The 16806-nt window shown below is 49.1% G+C and overlaps 1 long non-coding RNA gene across 4 annotated transcripts in view; it reads right to left on the reverse strand.

The window, feature by feature from the left end:
• Positions 1-16806, reverse strand: part of LOC102550048 (uncharacterized) — a 174052-nt gene that overhangs the window by 108398 nt on the left and 48848 nt on the right. The gene's annotated exons all lie outside the window — the stretch shown is intronic.

Consider the following 16806-nt stretch of genomic DNA (forward strand, 5'->3'; position numbering starts at 1 on the left):
GATCTGACGGCCAATAGCTGGGCAGGAAGTGGAGGGCAGATCTTTCGGGCAGAGAGGGATTCTGGGAGAAGTAGTGCTGCCTTCCAGAGGGTTAGGGGCTCAGTTCTGCATGGCCCTCCCCCAAAATTCCTGTGTTGAAATCCTAATTTTGAGTCTTCAGCCAGTAGCTGTATTTGGAGGTAGAATCTTTACAGTGACGATAAGGTATGTCAGAGTGGACCCTGATCCTACAAGGAGAGAAGAGCGTGGGACCCAGGAGGGGAGGCCGACCTCTCCACACCTCACAATGCTGGTCTTCTGAAACCACTTTAGAATATTACCAGCTTTAAAAGCTGTAAGTCTAAAAGGAAGCTCCAACACTATTTACAGGTGAAAGATGAAAGGAGGCTGCAGCAACGATAGTGCCTGTCTTCAGTGTCAATTCTGAGCACGAGCTTTCTCTTTCGGCCTTTCCCGGATTCCCTAAAGTAAACGTATGGGCCCTCTCCCCCGCCTCTGTGTGTGTTTAATCTATTTGTTTTTATTTTTGTGTGCACTGATGTTTGGCCAATACATATGTCTGTGCGAAGGTGTCAGATTCCCTGGGACTGGAATCACAGACAGTTGTGAGCTGCCACGTGGTTGGTGGAAATTGAACCCAGGTCCTCTGGAAGAGCAGCCAGTGTTCTAAACCACTGAGCCATCTGTCCAGCCCAAACATACAGTTTTTGGTTTGTTTTGGTCTGTTCCACAGTAGAGGAGAAACTAACATCTCTGAATTCGAAAGGGGGTTCGAGATTTATGATTTCAGCCATGTAAACTCATCATTCAAATGATTGCTTGGCCATGATTATAAAAATAGCCTGCCGTTGATCTTCCCTTCCTTGGAAAGACTGGACCCATAGCTCCCAGTCCATCTACCTCACAACCCAGCCCCGGGACCTGGCTGGCTCTGTAGATGTCAGTGCAGTGGCAGCAGGAGTTTTGAGTGAGGCTTGCTTCAGAGAACAGGTTTCTGATTCCAGATTCCTTCCCCTGAGAGAACAATGGTTGGTGAGCTCTGGACACCAACATTGACTACAAAAAGAGCTGACTTTGCTGGGATGGCTGTTCCTCTCTGAAGGAAGAAACACCTGCAGGCTTGTGCAGGAAGCCAGAGACGAGGAGGGACCCATTAGGTGGGGTGATCACTCTCATACTCAGCAAGTCCCCCGACCCTGAACCTGGTTGGGTGGTCAGGGAGTATTCCCACAGGGGCACCCCTGAGGGACAGGGCCTTCTTCACACATGGACCCAGGAGCTGGTCTACACTAGAGCGTGGTCTCCGGTCTAACAGCCCAGGGCTTTCCTGATGCTCTTATTATCACAAGAGCAGATGTTCTCTGGGGAGGGAGACAGTTAGCTATCCAATGGAGAGAAGGAAATACACCAGCGTGGCCTGTCACCTTGGCCCTGGCCAGAGACAGAAAAAGTGGATTAAAAAAAATCCTGTCCCTCTGAAAGTATACATACACATATGTCTACACACATATATATGTAAATATACACATATATAGTATGAGTACATTGCCAATCCCATCTTCCAAGTTCAGAATGAAACCATGTTGGGACATGAAGTCTTCAAAGAACGAACATATTGAAACGAGGCAGTTAGGTCATCCTGATTCAGATCTGAGGTCATTAAAAATGAAAGAAAAGCCTGCTGGCTGACCAGGTGAGAGAAACACATGCTTAGTGTGTGCAGGGCCCAGGGTTTGGTCCCCAGCCCCAAAACTCTTCTAAGAGGAGGAGGAGGAAAGATGCCAGAGTCCACAGCATGGAAAACAACCTTGGACGAGCCTCTGGAAGGAACCCAGAGAGCCATGGCTACCCAAAGCAAGACCCTGCTGGCGCTTTGACATTGGGCTTTAAGCCTCCAGAAGTGGATGATGTGGAGCATCTGGCGCTTGGCACGAGCTCTGTGGAGGTTTTCTCTGGCTGTTTCAACAAACGGATGGGGACCCTGTCACATGGCCCTAGCAATGCAGAGGCTGGGCTGGACAGAGCCATATGACAAGGCAGTGACGAGGAACCAGATAGACCAGCACACCTAGACAGCAGAGTAAGAGACTCACAAGTCTCTCTGGGAGGCAGCAGTGAGGACCCCTGGACCCTGGAAGCGTCAGAGTGGGGCCATGCAGCAAACATAATACAACCACATCACAGAGAGATCTGGGTGATCACTGTGTACTGGCTGGCCAATAGCAGACCAAGACACACATAAGAAGCCAGGGGCCTTGGGGCAGCCACAGGGCAGTGGAGCACACTGTGCAGGCACCGTGAGTCCCCCACCCAGTCACCATGCTGCAAAAGCGGCCCTGGTGAGGGGAAGGGACGGGCTCTCTGAGGTGAGCATTGCTCCCTCCATTAGCGTTATGGTCCTCATCAAGGGTATGTTTGAAGTTTTCAACTTTATTTTTTTGCCTCTAAGCTTTCTGTGTTCATCTGCAATCAAGCCTGTGTCACTGGAGGCAAGGGAGCATCAGAAATGAGACATCACGACAGCTGGGCTAAGCATGATCAAAGCAGTTCTCAAGCCTCAGGCATTATCGAGGAATTCAAACCATCTTGAAAGTGATCCAAGATCCCTGAAGAGGACAAGGACCAGGGCCCTCTTCACATCCAGACACTGGTGCGAGTGACTCTGGTCTGCACTGGAGGGTGGTCTCCCGTCTAACAGCCCAGGGCCTTCCCGATGTTCCTAATATCAGTAGAGCAGATGTTCTCTGGGGAGGGAGACAGTTAGCTATCCAGTGGAGGGATGGAAATACACCAGCGTGGCCTGTCACCTTGGCCTTGGCTAGAGAATCACATCAGCCGAGCCAGCCACCTGGCCTGCCCGGCCCTCCCACGAGGAAAGACCAAAAACGAGTGTCTTTGTTCTGGTTTGGGATGTGAGAGACGGTGTGCAGGGTTGGTGAGTTTGTTGACTCTTATAAAAGACATTTATAAATTTATTCTTAGTACAGAAGTGGTTATTGGTGCGGGGTGCAGTCTCCAGACAGCTCCACATCAAAACTGGCCGATCTGATGTGTCCATAAATTATTGTCTGGGATTTGCCTAGTTGACAAATGATCCCCTCCCCCTCCCCTCTCCTCTCTTCCCCCCTCCCCCCTCCTCTTAATCAACTCTAAAATGATTTCATAAACAAGAGGAGGAGTTTCCCATTAATATGAGAGTGCGTCTAGGTTGGTCATTTGACAGAACTTTCCAGAAGGAACAAGCAGTCCTTCCATCTTGTTCATGGAAAACCTGCTCTCTTTTCAGAATGAGACAGTTGACAGCCTGGCCTCACAGGGTCAGGCGGTGCTTCCTGTCTCCACCTCACACGCTCTCCTCCTACAACACTCTTCCTGCTGTGACCGAGGAGGAGGAGCTCATCCAGGCATAAACAGCCTTAGCAGGAGAGTGGCCTTTGTTGCTTCTTCTCTGACCTCGGAATTCTTCTCTTAGAGCCCCCTTCCTCTAGGAAAAAGGTGGGATCATGGTGGTGCCCATTTCATTGGTACACAGCCCTGGGTGGGTGCAGTGGTTCCGGGATGTCATTTTGTGACTTACTGACCTTGGCATGTCATCTCACTACCCAAGATGGCTGCTCAAGTCCAGCCATCATGTCTACAAGCATCCAGAAAAAAGAGAGGTAGGACAGACGACATGCCCTGTATTGACCACACAGTCAGACAGAGTCGCCTCGCTACATAACAGACTTATTCAGCTATGCACAAACGTCACCTGAAAGGGAGGAGTGGACGTGGACGTCGGAGAGCCACCAATGGCCTGTGTCAGTGATGGATGACTCGAGCAACTCCCACCCTGCCGAGGCCACACTACTCAGAGCAGTCCTGTTTCCACGCCTCTTTAGTCTCCCTTCTGTCCAGCCCTCTTCCTCTGAGTTAGGATCTAGAGAAGCTGGGCTGACAGGCTGGTCTCTAGTGCGGCAGGAACAGACTGTCCAAGCTCCTGCCCCCTAAGGGCTGTGCCCTGCAGCTGAAAATCGCCCAGAGAACTAGGAAGCAAAAAGCTGGAAAGCACATCTGAGTCTTGCTTAGCTCTTCCTCAGGGACCAGCTCGAACACTCCAGCCCTGAGGAGTGCCTGCCCCTACCCCCCAGGCAAGTACCAAACGTAAGGTCAAAGGGTGAGCTGCCCTGTCCAGCTCTAAAGGTGAGGCCCAGGTCTTCCTCCTAATCATGCCAACACTTGCCCTGGCTTCCTGTTAACAACCAGACTACCCATGTGTGCTATCAGTAATGCTGTTTCCCACTCGCAGTGGGGAAACCAAAGCCAGCTGCCGACTGACTAGCCCAAGAAAGACTTTGATATGGATAGATCAAGGTTTGAACCCCAGTGGGTTGGTCCTAGAATCAGAGAAGTAGCCATGGCCTTCAGCGCTTTTTGGTATTATCTGGTGTGTAGGGGAGCATCTCTTTCAGGAGATTCTGACAGGCAGGCCGGAGTGAAAGGGATTAAATGGTTGGGAGGAGGATGGGTCAAGTCAGGAAGCGAACAGCCTTAGTGCAGGCCTTCTCAGAGGCTTTAATTTGCTAAGGTATAGATCTCTGGAGATCAATTCCCAGGTTGGGAAGTCACGTGGAACTGGACTGCCATAGATACGGCACGTGGAGGCCCACTGTGGCTTGTTTTGCTCTAGCGTCCTATAGGCATCTCATTTCACCTTTCTACGGCAACTGTGTGGATCTCTTTACAGACCGCCCTCTTCCAGTGACCCAGTCAGTGTGGGGAGTGGCTTTGAATTGTTTGACACTTTGTCTTCAGCAGCTGGAGGCTGGCTGTGTTGGATGAAGCAGGGACTCAGCTGGACCTAGGGGATGGAGGGTCCCAGGAGGTCTGTTAACCAAAGCCATGTAATAGAAGCAGGAAACTCTGGGCACAAAGATGGCAGCACCTGTGATCCTTGACAAGGTATGGGGTCCAAGATGAGACTGGGCCACAGGAGCAGGCAGACCCAATGGAACAAAACGGGTGGCTGGGATAATCAGGCTCTCAGACAGTCGTGGGTGTTGTCTTGTGAGCGGAAGTCAGCGTCCTCTTCCCACATGAAGGCCATTCGCTGTCATGGTGGCCAGCCCCCACGTCCTAGGCCTCTTGACGTTCAGAGCTTGCAAGAAGTGTGCAGAAACCTCTGCTCCTCCAGGTTGGCCCTTAGCCCACAGACCACATGGTTCGTGAAAGCTCAGGCCTCCTCCAACTCGCAGGAAGATCTCATACTCCCAAGTCATCTGTAGGACCCAACTTGGGAGACATTTGTGGTACTCCATCTATGGAAGCCTCAGAACCTCTCTCCTGCCCTGGCCCATCCTCCACTGATTTCCCTCTGGCATTTCTCCCCCATGTCACCTGCACAGAAAGTTCTCACCTTCAATGTCAACTTAAGACACCATATGCCAAGAGGGAGCGTGAGGGGTAAAGAACTCGGGGCAGCGGGGTCACAGACTCTCCTGCAGCCTGTATCCTCTCTAACCCTCAAAAGGTCCCCCTGGACTCGGGCCACAGCCCATCTTCCCTCCAGGTGGCCCCAAAGCAGGGGATGAACAGCCCCCACAGTGCCCACCATGGGAGTCCCCTCAAAGAAGGAATTAGGCCCTGCCCTGTCTGAGATGACATCGACATAGAAGGCGCACGCCACTCGGTCACACAGTTCTTTATACCCTCTCTGAACCTGGAATCTGGCCACTATGCACAATACCCAGGAGTTGTCCCCTCAAGGTGGCCTTTGTCTTGCCACACACACCTCTGGAATGTTTGGTGGTTACCAGTTCAATAACCATGCTCCAGTGACCTGGAACTCCTCAGGCGTCTCTCCAGACCTCAAAGGACTCGGCCCATAGCACATGGGCCAGGATGGCACAATGGCTGCTTGCACCCTGCTGCTCTGGCTCGCACACCCAGAACTGCACCCTCCTCTTGCTGCCAGTATATGAGCATCTACTCGGGGTTGAAGGTCAAGGAGGTGCTCTCCCTGCAGAGGCCTGTCCTCTCTGTGGGGCCGAGGGCACACAAGAGCTGTGAGTCGTGTCCACACACTGGGTGGGCATGGATGCTTCTGTCAGCCTGGGAGTCATCTACAAGCAACAAGCCCTTAGAAGGTTGGTGGGATGGCTCCAAGGATAAAGGCACTTGCTGCCAAGCCTGGCAGCCTAAGCTTGATTTCCCATGACCCTCATGGTGGAAGGAAAGATCCAACTCCCACAAGCTGTCTTCCTCCTCTCAAGCCCCCCTCCTCTCAAATTCTCATACCAGGCAGCCAGGGACTATCCAATCAAAGGACAACAGAACAGTCACCTAGCATGGCTGGGTCAACTGCCTGTATGTCTCTTAGGAGGGAGGGGAGACTGACACACAGCCCTAGGCCCAGACTTCAAGCAAAGTGTGCAGGCTTGTGCCTTCTTCCTCCACCTTACTCTTCCAAGGCCTGCCCTCTCACCCGGAAAGCCATGCTTCTCCCTTCCATCTGGGACCCGTGTGCTTGAACTCTGCAGTCTTTGCTCATCTGTGCTGCCTGCAGACTTTTACCACTTGATACTTTCAGGTCACAGTCTGGTCCCTGCATGTGTACGGCCCCTAGCTCTGGGCTCAATGATCCAGGCCCTGCTCAACCATCACGTGTGGCAGGCCCTGCTCAACCATCACGTGTGGCAGGCCCTGCTCAACCATCACGTGTGGCAGGCCCTGCTCAACCATCACGTGTGGCAGGCCCTGCTCAACCATCACGTGTGGCTGCTGCATGGTCCTCCACCTGCACGTGGCAGATCTCAGCATCCTCACTTAAAAAAATGAAGAACTGGAAGCCTGAGGATAACAAGTCATTGCCAAAGGTCAGCAGAAAGTGGGCAGGATGAGACGCCCTTAGTGAAGGGTTGTTTCCGGTTTGTGGTAGGTAAACAGGCAAAAATGTACCCATTCAAGAGATACTTTTTAAGGCAACAACTCTGCGGGACATGGAGCCAGCCATTGGGAATTCTGTAGTAAATCAGTGTTCACAGGCTTGAGCCCCCCAACAGGGCTATTGTTTAGTAGACTGGGCCGTTATGAGTAACTATGTTCTTCCAGGTCCTGTTGATAGGAGGAGCTAGAAAAGCTAGGGCGGGGCATACCCAGCAGTGTTCAGTTCCCTGCAGTTTTCCATGGTGCATTCTTCATGGCATCCTCTGGTGCCTGCACTCTATTTTCATTCGTTTGTTCACTTATTTCCTGACAGTTTCACACATGTATATAGTGAATTTTGCTCTTTTCCATCTTACTCTCCGCATCCTCCCTCTTCCTCCCGCTGCGACCCTTCTTCCCAGCAACGCCCCACTCACTTCTGTGCCTTTTGTGCCTGTGACCAACTGAGTTTAATTACAGTTCTTGCTTGAGTGTGTGCCTGTGGGTTGGGGCGTTTACTATAGCATAGGCAACTTGTGAGTGGTTACACTACCAAAAAAATGACAGCCACCATTAACTGTCCCCTCAGGGGTGGGAGGGGAAGGGAGGGGGCTCAGGAGCCGTCTATCCTCCTGTGATGAAGTATGAACAAGCCCAGTCTTGTGCAGGTAGGCTCAGGTTTGCTCAAGAGCCACGACATGCCTGCAAGATGCCTTTTTTGCAGCAGACCTACTCGTACCTCCACTTTTCCATTCCTTCCACCCCCTCTTCCCTGGAGTTCCCTGAGCCCTGGAGGTGGTGATGTAGGTGACGGGGTTTGAATCATACACCTCAGCCTCTGACACTACGGGTCCAGGACTGCTAGTCCTGTATCCATCCTCCTGGGCACCTGCCAGACTCTTCCCCTGTAGCACGCTTCAAAGCCAGAGCTGGTGTCACTGTCCTGGCTTTTCTGCTGTGTGAGTTGACGGACATGCTACTTAACCACACCTCCAGGTCCCCTCTTGCTATACCCAGCTCCACCCCTCCACACAGAGGACCATTGACCACCTGGCCATGAGCTGAGGTGACATTCCCAGGGAGTGTGGTGGCAGCCCTCGGGGAGCTGAGAAGGCAGTTCCTAACAGACTAGCAATTCTCCCTTGGAACAGAAGAAATTCAGTTCCATCAAGGACCTCTACTGTCCCTCTGTGACCAAAACAGCCCACACCCGCTCGCTCAACCCTCGGCCAGGCCCAGGCATTAATTTTGTTACTGAACAGTGGAACAAACCAAAACGGTTTTTTTCCAGAAAAAAAAAAAGGATCAACTTGACCCAGAGCTGAACCTGTATTTTCTAAAACTGAGGGAAAGGAGCAAGAGTCAGACACAGCACGTTCTGCAAATGAAACCAGTGTTCTCTCAGGGCTGTGTCTAAATCTAAAAATGAAAAAAAGACGAGGAAGGTGTGGAGAGTGTCTGCCTACCCATCTCCAGCATGGGGCTGGAGGAAACACTCTGGAGCATTGAGACTGGTGCTTTATTTTCCAATGCAGGGGTTAGCAGTGGGGATGGGGATGAGGCAGGGGCGGGGGCAGGGAAAGTTTACTTTAACCCGGTGGACAAATGCATCCAAACTTCTCAGGGCACTCATCTACTTCAAAGATCTATCTGTGGCTGTCGTGTGCCAACAAGCACCAGGCAATGAGAGAGTCTGGGCTCTGGTTGCAGACAGGACACCAAAGCTTGCATGCCAGCTGGGTCATGAGCATGTTACATTCATGAAGTCCAACCCACATGCAAACAAGGAGGCCAGGCTTTGTGCTGGAGGGAGAGGAAGCTGGACCACCAGGCTCTACAATTCCCATTCCAGAGCAGCTTCTCCTCCGCTTCCCCTGAGGGTCCCAGAGCCGGGCGTGGAAAGGCCTGCCTGCTGAGGACAGCTATGACACACAGTGACCACACGTGCCACTCTGGAGCTTGCAGGGAAGTGGGGTGTGGCTAACAGGAAATGACCTATGAAACAGTACCTGAGTTACTACTGCCAGCTCTCCACATAGCCACAGTCCCTCCGGGGCCAAAGACCAATTCACTACCCTTGTTCTAAAGGCTGAAGAATGACCCAAATGATAAGCAGCAGAGAATGGAGAGTCAGCATTGGCTTCCTGTTTTATATGGTTTCTTCCCTTGGGACTCTTCATAAGAAAAATGTATACATCGTCTTCAGAGAATTAAAAATTACATATGCAGATATACTGATGGCAAGGCACAGAGGAAAGGCAGAAACATTTATGGGTTTAACTGCATATAATTGAAAACTTTAGCATGGTTGTGGCGGCACAGGCCTTTAATCCTAGCACTCAGGAGGCAGAAACAGATGGATCTCTATGAGTTCGAGGCCAGCCTGGTCTACAGAGTGAGTTCCAGGACAGCCAGGGCTACACAAAGAAACCCTGTCTCAGAAAAAAAATTAAGCTTGTGTTTAATTTACAAAAAAAATTATGAAATTTACAAAATTATAAAAGCATGAAATTCATAAAAAGGAAACTTCAGAACGGAAATGATGGGCTTAGCTGGTAAAGGCACTTTACAACCAGAGTGGGGTCCCCAGGACCAAAAAGAAGGAGAGAATTGACTTCCACATATATGTCAGAGCATGGAACACATGTACACACACACACACACACACACACACACACACACACATACTATATATATATATGTATGTAAATACACACATACTAAATAGATAATTTAATTTTAAAAATTTAAAGAGAAATTCTTTAAATTATATCAGAAGAGAAATTTATCTGCAGTGCACACAATCAATAGCTTAGAGTTATATGCAAAATTTACTCGGGAAGAGCTGAGGACATAACCCAGCATTAGAGTGCTCACCTTGCACACACAGGGCCCTAGGTTTAACTGTCAACAACATCCAAGATAGTCTCTCAGGGGAAGCTGCATTCAGACGAGGAGCACGAGCACGGGAGCATGGCACACATCAGACAACGGCACAATAGAAGCCACCAAAGCCAGGCAACACTGCCTGTCAGACTGGCAGATATGTTTAAATTTTTATCAGGCTTTTTTATAGGAAGAAAGATGGGGATAAACATGTGCATATACTCTTGGTAAGGGGTGAAATATTTGGGGATGACAATATGTTTGAGATAGTACAATCCCTTTTCAGATGTGGATAAATTTGGACACAGTAGTTCCAATTTAAACCACTTGTCCCTAAGGACACCATGGCTAAAGATACTCACCTTTAAATGCTCCACTGCACAATATTTGTAAAAGGAAAGAGTTGGAAACAGTGTGGATGCTTGAACAGTGAGGTGCATCACAGAGATGCCAACAAGACGCTGGGGACAACTGGCATGAATGACACAAACCGGCTCGGGCACAGCTACAAGTTCACCTTGCCGTTTCACACTCAGTGTTAGCCAGAAGGCAGAGAAGCAATCAGGATTTCAGTTGAGATTCCATTTTTCTTTTCCCCTCTACGGCCTTTGATTTTTTTTTTTTTTTTTTTGGTAATTAAAACGGTTGACTTTTCAAACTAAAAAAAAAAAAAAATGCTCTGCTGAATCGCGCTCAAGAATCACATTTAAGTCATCGGTCAGGAGACAAACAACTTTAAATCGACGAGCTAGGAACCAACCACACATCCAACAAGACAAGTGGTGGCGATTGTTCCAAGTGACCCTCTAATTAATCTTCTGTGCCTTCCCTGAGACCACAGCCTCTGAGGTCATGCAGATGAGGTCACTGCCTTGTGAAACTGCTGGACCAGAACAGCCTACAACCGTAACTCACTCACCCACAGATGAGAGGAAAATTAACTCGCTCCCTTATTTTCCTAGGAGAAAACCACACGCTTCAAAGTTCAAGGTGGATGAAGGCCTAATGAAGGCAGAGTCCTGGGGCCTGGCGGTTCCATTCCCCGAGACACTGCTTTGTAATCCCGTGAAGACAGATTTAAAAAAAAAAAGAAAACAAACAGATGGTGATGCTTTTTAAAGAACAAGCGCTACTTGCAAGGCATAAAGCACGGCTGTGTGATGCTGGAAACTGCGTTAGTAGCTATGTGAGCGCTCATACCTAGCACATCGTGGGTGCACATGCACCTGGTGCACAGTAGGTGCACAGTAAATGTTAACTAAATAATGCTGTCAGTAAAATTTGCTACACCTCTTCTGCAAGTTCCTTCTTAAGCATGCATCCTTACCCAGAGGCATCTCCCCACAGTCAGGCCAGCATAAAACATTCAGGCCAAAAGGCCAACGCTGATGGGATAGTAAAGGATGAGTAAAATGAGGCCCATGAGGAAAACACCGTCTGCCTCTAGAGAAGGCTCCCTGCCAGTCCACATCTCCAGAAAGAGTGAGGCATTGTGGGCAAATCACCAAGCCTACTTCATGATAGAAAAAAAGTCTCTGCACTCTCAAGGTCATTGACATGTGAGGAAGACCGTGTTTGCCTGTGTCTGGGTTTCTGCTGCATCTGCTGCAGCCTCGTCCCTGTCCTTACTACCAGAGTTAGAAGTGGGTGTCCAGTGACAATAACCTTGCTGTTTTGTCTAGGACAGTGGCTCTCAACCTTCCTAATGCTGCAACCCTTTAATAATACAGTTCCTCTGGTGGTGACTCCCCAACCATAAAATTAATTTTGTTGCTACTTCGTAACTAAGTTTGGCTACTGTTATGAATCCTACTGTAAATATCTGATATGCAAGGTATCTAATGTGTGACCCTCAAAAGGGTCATGACCCACAGGTTGAGGACCACTGCTCTAGGAACACAGTACACGACTTGAGGCAGAAGCTTAAAACTGTAGAATACCAAACCCAATTTACACCAGGGTTTTCCTATCTGTGCCTATCCGTAATAAAGCTTCAGGGACAGATCAGGTACAGAAGGAAATGAATGATAATTCACCGTAGAGACCAGTGACCTTACCATGCATTTGTCTTCCTGTAGTAAGTTGAAAACCTCGCCCATTTTCCCTCAAAGAGAGTATATGCTGGGGCTGTGATGTGATGTGTGAATCTCTTCGTTGCTGCTCTCGTGCCTTCCAGCCATTATGAGGTCAAATAAAAGCTACTGAAACAGAAGCACCGTCACTCTGAGGCAGTGACTCTGGTAACCACAGTGTCGGAGAGCAGACACCATGTTGATGCCAGGCAGTGGGATGGTTCACATCCTGGGCAGGAACAGTGGCTCAAAAGTTTGTCCTATCCTTCAAAATGGTGTGTAAGTCAAAACTTAGAAATTTCTAGAATTTTCTGCTTCTTGTTTCCAAGCAACTCTTAAGCTATAGATAGCTAAAACCCCAAGAAGCCCAACTGTGGCAGAAAGAGAATGTTTTGTGCCTTTCCATGATCCATACAATAGACCAAAGAAGGGTTCTGTCTAATCTCTAACTTAATTAATGGGATTCTTTTAAAGAAAAATATTCTTTGCTGGCTTTTAAACAACCTGGACTTTTCTTCTTAGTATTTGTATATTTCCTACCAAATTGCAGAGGGCTGGGATAGCTAGAGCACGGTGCTACGCGCCTACAAGTAACGTGCACATAAAGTAGGTTCCAGAAAGCCTTTGGTGGTGGTGGAGACCTAGATGAGCATTGGTCCAGTGCAAAGGTTCTAAGACATAGCAGCTGGTACATGGTCACAGAATGGTCATAGGATGGTTATGCTGGTACAAGGGAGTTAGTCCCAGGGGTGGGGTGGGGGGTACAAAGATAGGCCCAGAGAAAGGCTGTATGGCCAAACCAAGGAAAGATACTCAGTAAAAGATGGAGTCCAGAAAGACAAAAGATGCTCGGGGTCTCTTTTCCCCAAACCAAGATGCCGGTATGTAGTGACCAATTGCCAAGCACAAACTGTTTGAAAAGAACTTTACTGAAAGAACAGGATTTGTATGTTCTTTGTCATTTATATACATGATGCTTGCTTTATTGGGCTAGAAGCCTGGCTTGTGCTTTTCATGTGGGGATTTATGTGTCTTCCAAACGACTTTTGTATATATTTGTAAGCACTGGCTGGCCCTTTTTTGCATATGATCCACATGGACCATGCGCTTGCTGAAGCAAAAGAAAAATGAGTGTCTGCCTTCTGAAAGCAAACATTCCCAGACAGAGGCCATGCAGCCGGGGGAAGAGGTTAGGAGAGGGCAGGCTATGAACCTGATGCCCTTAGACAACACAAAGGAACCCACCTGGATCGCCCCTGAAGAACTAAAGATGGCTATAAGGAGGCAAGTGAGAAGTAGACCCACTGGGAGTTGAAGTCTGGGAATGAAGCACAGTAGGTCTTTCCCTGGACACCTTCCATTCTGCATCCAAGAATTGAAGGCCAGAATGGATAGACCCTCAAGTAGGGATGCCAAGACAGGATGCATGGCAGACTACCAGACCCAGGTCATAACTCAACCCCTCACTCTTCCCAAGTCTCTGCACATGGTGGAGATGTTAGATTCCTCTGTCTACCATTAGACTCTCTGAGGGAGGAATATTTATCTCTGGACATGCAGTCATTAGGGGTCAGGGGGAGCTTCCCGGCATGCTAACTTTTAAAGTAATCATAAAGTGGTCTTATTTATACGTCCCAGGAAAACCATAACCTACTCATGATGCATGACTCCAGACGGGCACTTTCCAAGGTGCCATCTCACAAGAATCCTTTCAAACATGAATCTGAGTCATGACGGGGATGGGACGTTGTCGTTTTCAGCACACGGGCAGAACTGAAGGGCATTGTGCTAAGTGAAAGGAGCCAGGTCCAGACAGTCAAGTACCACATGACCTCATACACAGCATCTAGAATAGCTGAGCTCATGGGAGTTAAGAATAGCCTAGTGGTTACGGGAGGCTTGGGGGCAGAGCGGGAAGATTACTCGGTGGGTACTAAGTCACAGTTAGACAGGAGGAATGAGGTCTGGTGTTGTCTTGTGCGGTATAGCATGAGTGCCAACACCAGCAGCACACTATACACTTCACAAACGCTAGAAGAAAGAATCTGAATGTTTTCACCACTAAAAAAAAAAACAAAAAACAAAAAACAAAAAAAAAGGTGAATTTTTGAGGCGAATGACATGCTCGCCCTGATATGATTACACAGTGTATACATAAAATCTTCCACAACCCGTAAAGCTACAGTTTGATGAGTCGATTTTAAAACATTGTTCTCATGAGCCTGGGATGAGGGCCTGGCCTGTGGCCAGGAGAAGTGTTTCTCCAGCTCTGGACACGTGTGCCTCTTCCTTATGTCTCCACGTTTGACAACAATAGTCCAGAGCAGAAGACTCAAGTTCTGCTCTTCCATAAGCAACAGGGGGGCTGGACACAGTCAGAGGCCAACAACTCAGTGCCTGACCCACTCAGGTCTTCTGCTTGGGTCCTCAAGGCAGAGAAGGACATGACCAACGCAGCCTCTAGACAGTAACTAAGGCAACCTTTTCTTCATGCCTTCCTTCTCTCTGAAAGAACATGTGTGTGTGTGTATACACATATATACACATACACACATACACATATATACACATACATACACACAAATACACACACACACACACACACACACACACACACACACACACACACACACACACAAGATATCAAGGAAACAGCCATGCAGGAAATTCAGGCATCAAGTAGAGGCTGGGATAGCCTTGGTTGGCTGCAACAGGTTCCCTGGTACCCTAGCTCCTCTCCTCCCTGCAGAGGGAAAGCCTGGAGCCACACATCATGTGGTTGAGGAACAGGCAGGTCATCCACCCACAAGTCCTCCATCTAGGACAAGGACAGGCCTGTGTCATTGAGAAAGGCTAGCTCGTTAATGAGTCTGGAAGTCGGGTTTGCTGAGAGTCCATGTTCAGGGTTGCTCCCCACTGAACCACCTTGGATCAAGCTGGGACAAACCAAATGGTCATCTAGACCCATCTCCAACAGGAATCCTTAGGAGGACTCGTTCTTGGCCTACAGCCTCGGGCTGCACACTCAAACTCCCTACCCTCTCATAGAAGGGAGAGCCACGTGGCCTGTGGCCCAGCTTCAGATAGGTGCCTGCTAAAACTGGGCCATCTTCCATTGGCCGGGGATAGTGGGCCACCCAAGTGGGAAAGAACATCCAATCAGGGAAAAAAAGGGTGGGGTTTTCCCTGGCCTCTCTGCAAATTCTGACAGTCTTTGCTCCCCCTCCAAGGTTTCTTAGTCTCCAGATCCATGACAAACCTTAGACTGTGAAGGATCAGATGAATGAGGAAAAGTAGGGGACGTATCTTTGAGTTCAGTTTCTTAGTGGGAGGCTGGATGCCAGCTTAAGGTCACTCTTCTGTAATTATTCTGATCTTCAGCCTGGCCCAGATTACACACACACTAAAGTCCTGTGACTTCCTTTCAGAGGTAGGTAGCCTCAGTGGCCATGGCACTCTAACCAGTGGCTTTAATTGCTCAGAAACCCTAAGGATGACAGTATGCTATCCCCAGACCAGAGGGCCAAATGGACAGTTTCTCTATGAAGCTTAACTCCTGACATGTTTAGCAGGTAGTAGATCCATGGGATTGACCAACAGGAAGGTTTTGGTTTGGTTTTTAAGTAGCATTTCCCATAAAATTTCGTGAGAAATTTTCATTATATTTTAATTCCTTAGCTGGACAAACCTTTATACCCAATGGCTCATTCTAATGCAGAATCTCATGGAGAGGGAGCTGGAAACTACTGACAAGGTACAGCCTGCCTCAGGCCAAGCTGATGGAAAAGCTATCAGATGAGAAGGGCGCCCTCTAGGTCACATGGCACTTTAAGCCACACCCACCTGTGCATGGGGGGTGGGGCGATGATAAGCCAATTCTTCAGCTGTCTCTTGCTTTCTGTTACTTTAACAAGATGGTGTGGGTAGCCAGCTCACAAAGGGGAAGGGTTTTATTTCGGCTTATTATTTCAGTCCATGGTTGGCTGCCGTCATCGCTTCTAGGCCTGTAGTGAAGCGGCAGTCATATAATGTGACATGCGCTGTCCATTTCAAGGCAGCTGAGAAGCACAGCGAGGGACAGGAAGGGCCCGGTTCCCAACAGCGCTTCTGAAGGCAGTGAACCAACAGCCTCCCATCAGACCTCATCCCTGGCATCCTCTGCCACACCCCAGTGGCACCATAACCTGGGAAGATACTAACTATAACACCAAGCTTGGCATTCCGACAACAACCTCCGAGGCTAGTGAGGGAGACCGACACGGGGATTTTCTACATATATAGTAAACTACAATCTGAAGATTCCCTAATCCAAAACCCAAAAATGCTCACGGATCCAAAACCCTGAGCCCGAACGTGATGCCACATGTGGAAAGTGGTACCCTTGATCTAGGATATCAGTCAGGCAAAGCCAGGCCCCAAAGTACTGCATAAAGTCACCTCAAGCCACACATATTAAACAAAAACGGTCTGTGTTTAGACTTGGCCCTCACCTCTGAAGGATCTCTTTATGTATTTGTTACTGTACAAAGTCTTTTAAAGGGCATCAAACCTGAAACATTTCTAGAACCAACTTTGTCTGCGTCCTGAAGAATGAATGGAGAGCGGCCCCTTACAGACATGTGTGGTGGCATCCTGGCCCTGTTGCAAGCATCCACCCCAGGCAGAGCAAGGTAGAGCAAGGCAGAGCCTTCACTCCCTCCTTCTCCTGGGGCTCAGGATCCCTGACCATCTCCCCCCAGGTCCCCAGGTCCCTGCTCTTCCTGGGGTGAGGGGAAGAATGGGAGCAGACATTGGAATTGTCAGCAAGGTTGTGTCCTGAAGGAGACAGAGCCACCTCTAGACTTCCACTCGGCCTCCGACATCACCTAAAGGGCAGAGGGTTTTACCTTAGATCTTCATTCTTGTGAACGACCGCAAAGTGTGGTGACACCTGGCCCACATGCCG

This window comes from Rattus norvegicus, chromosome 10 (assembly GCF_036323735.1).
Source record: "Rattus norvegicus strain BN/NHsdMcwi chromosome 10, GRCr8, whole genome shotgun sequence".
NCBI classification, from domain to species: domain Eukaryota; kingdom Metazoa; phylum Chordata; class Mammalia; order Rodentia; family Muridae; genus Rattus; species Rattus norvegicus.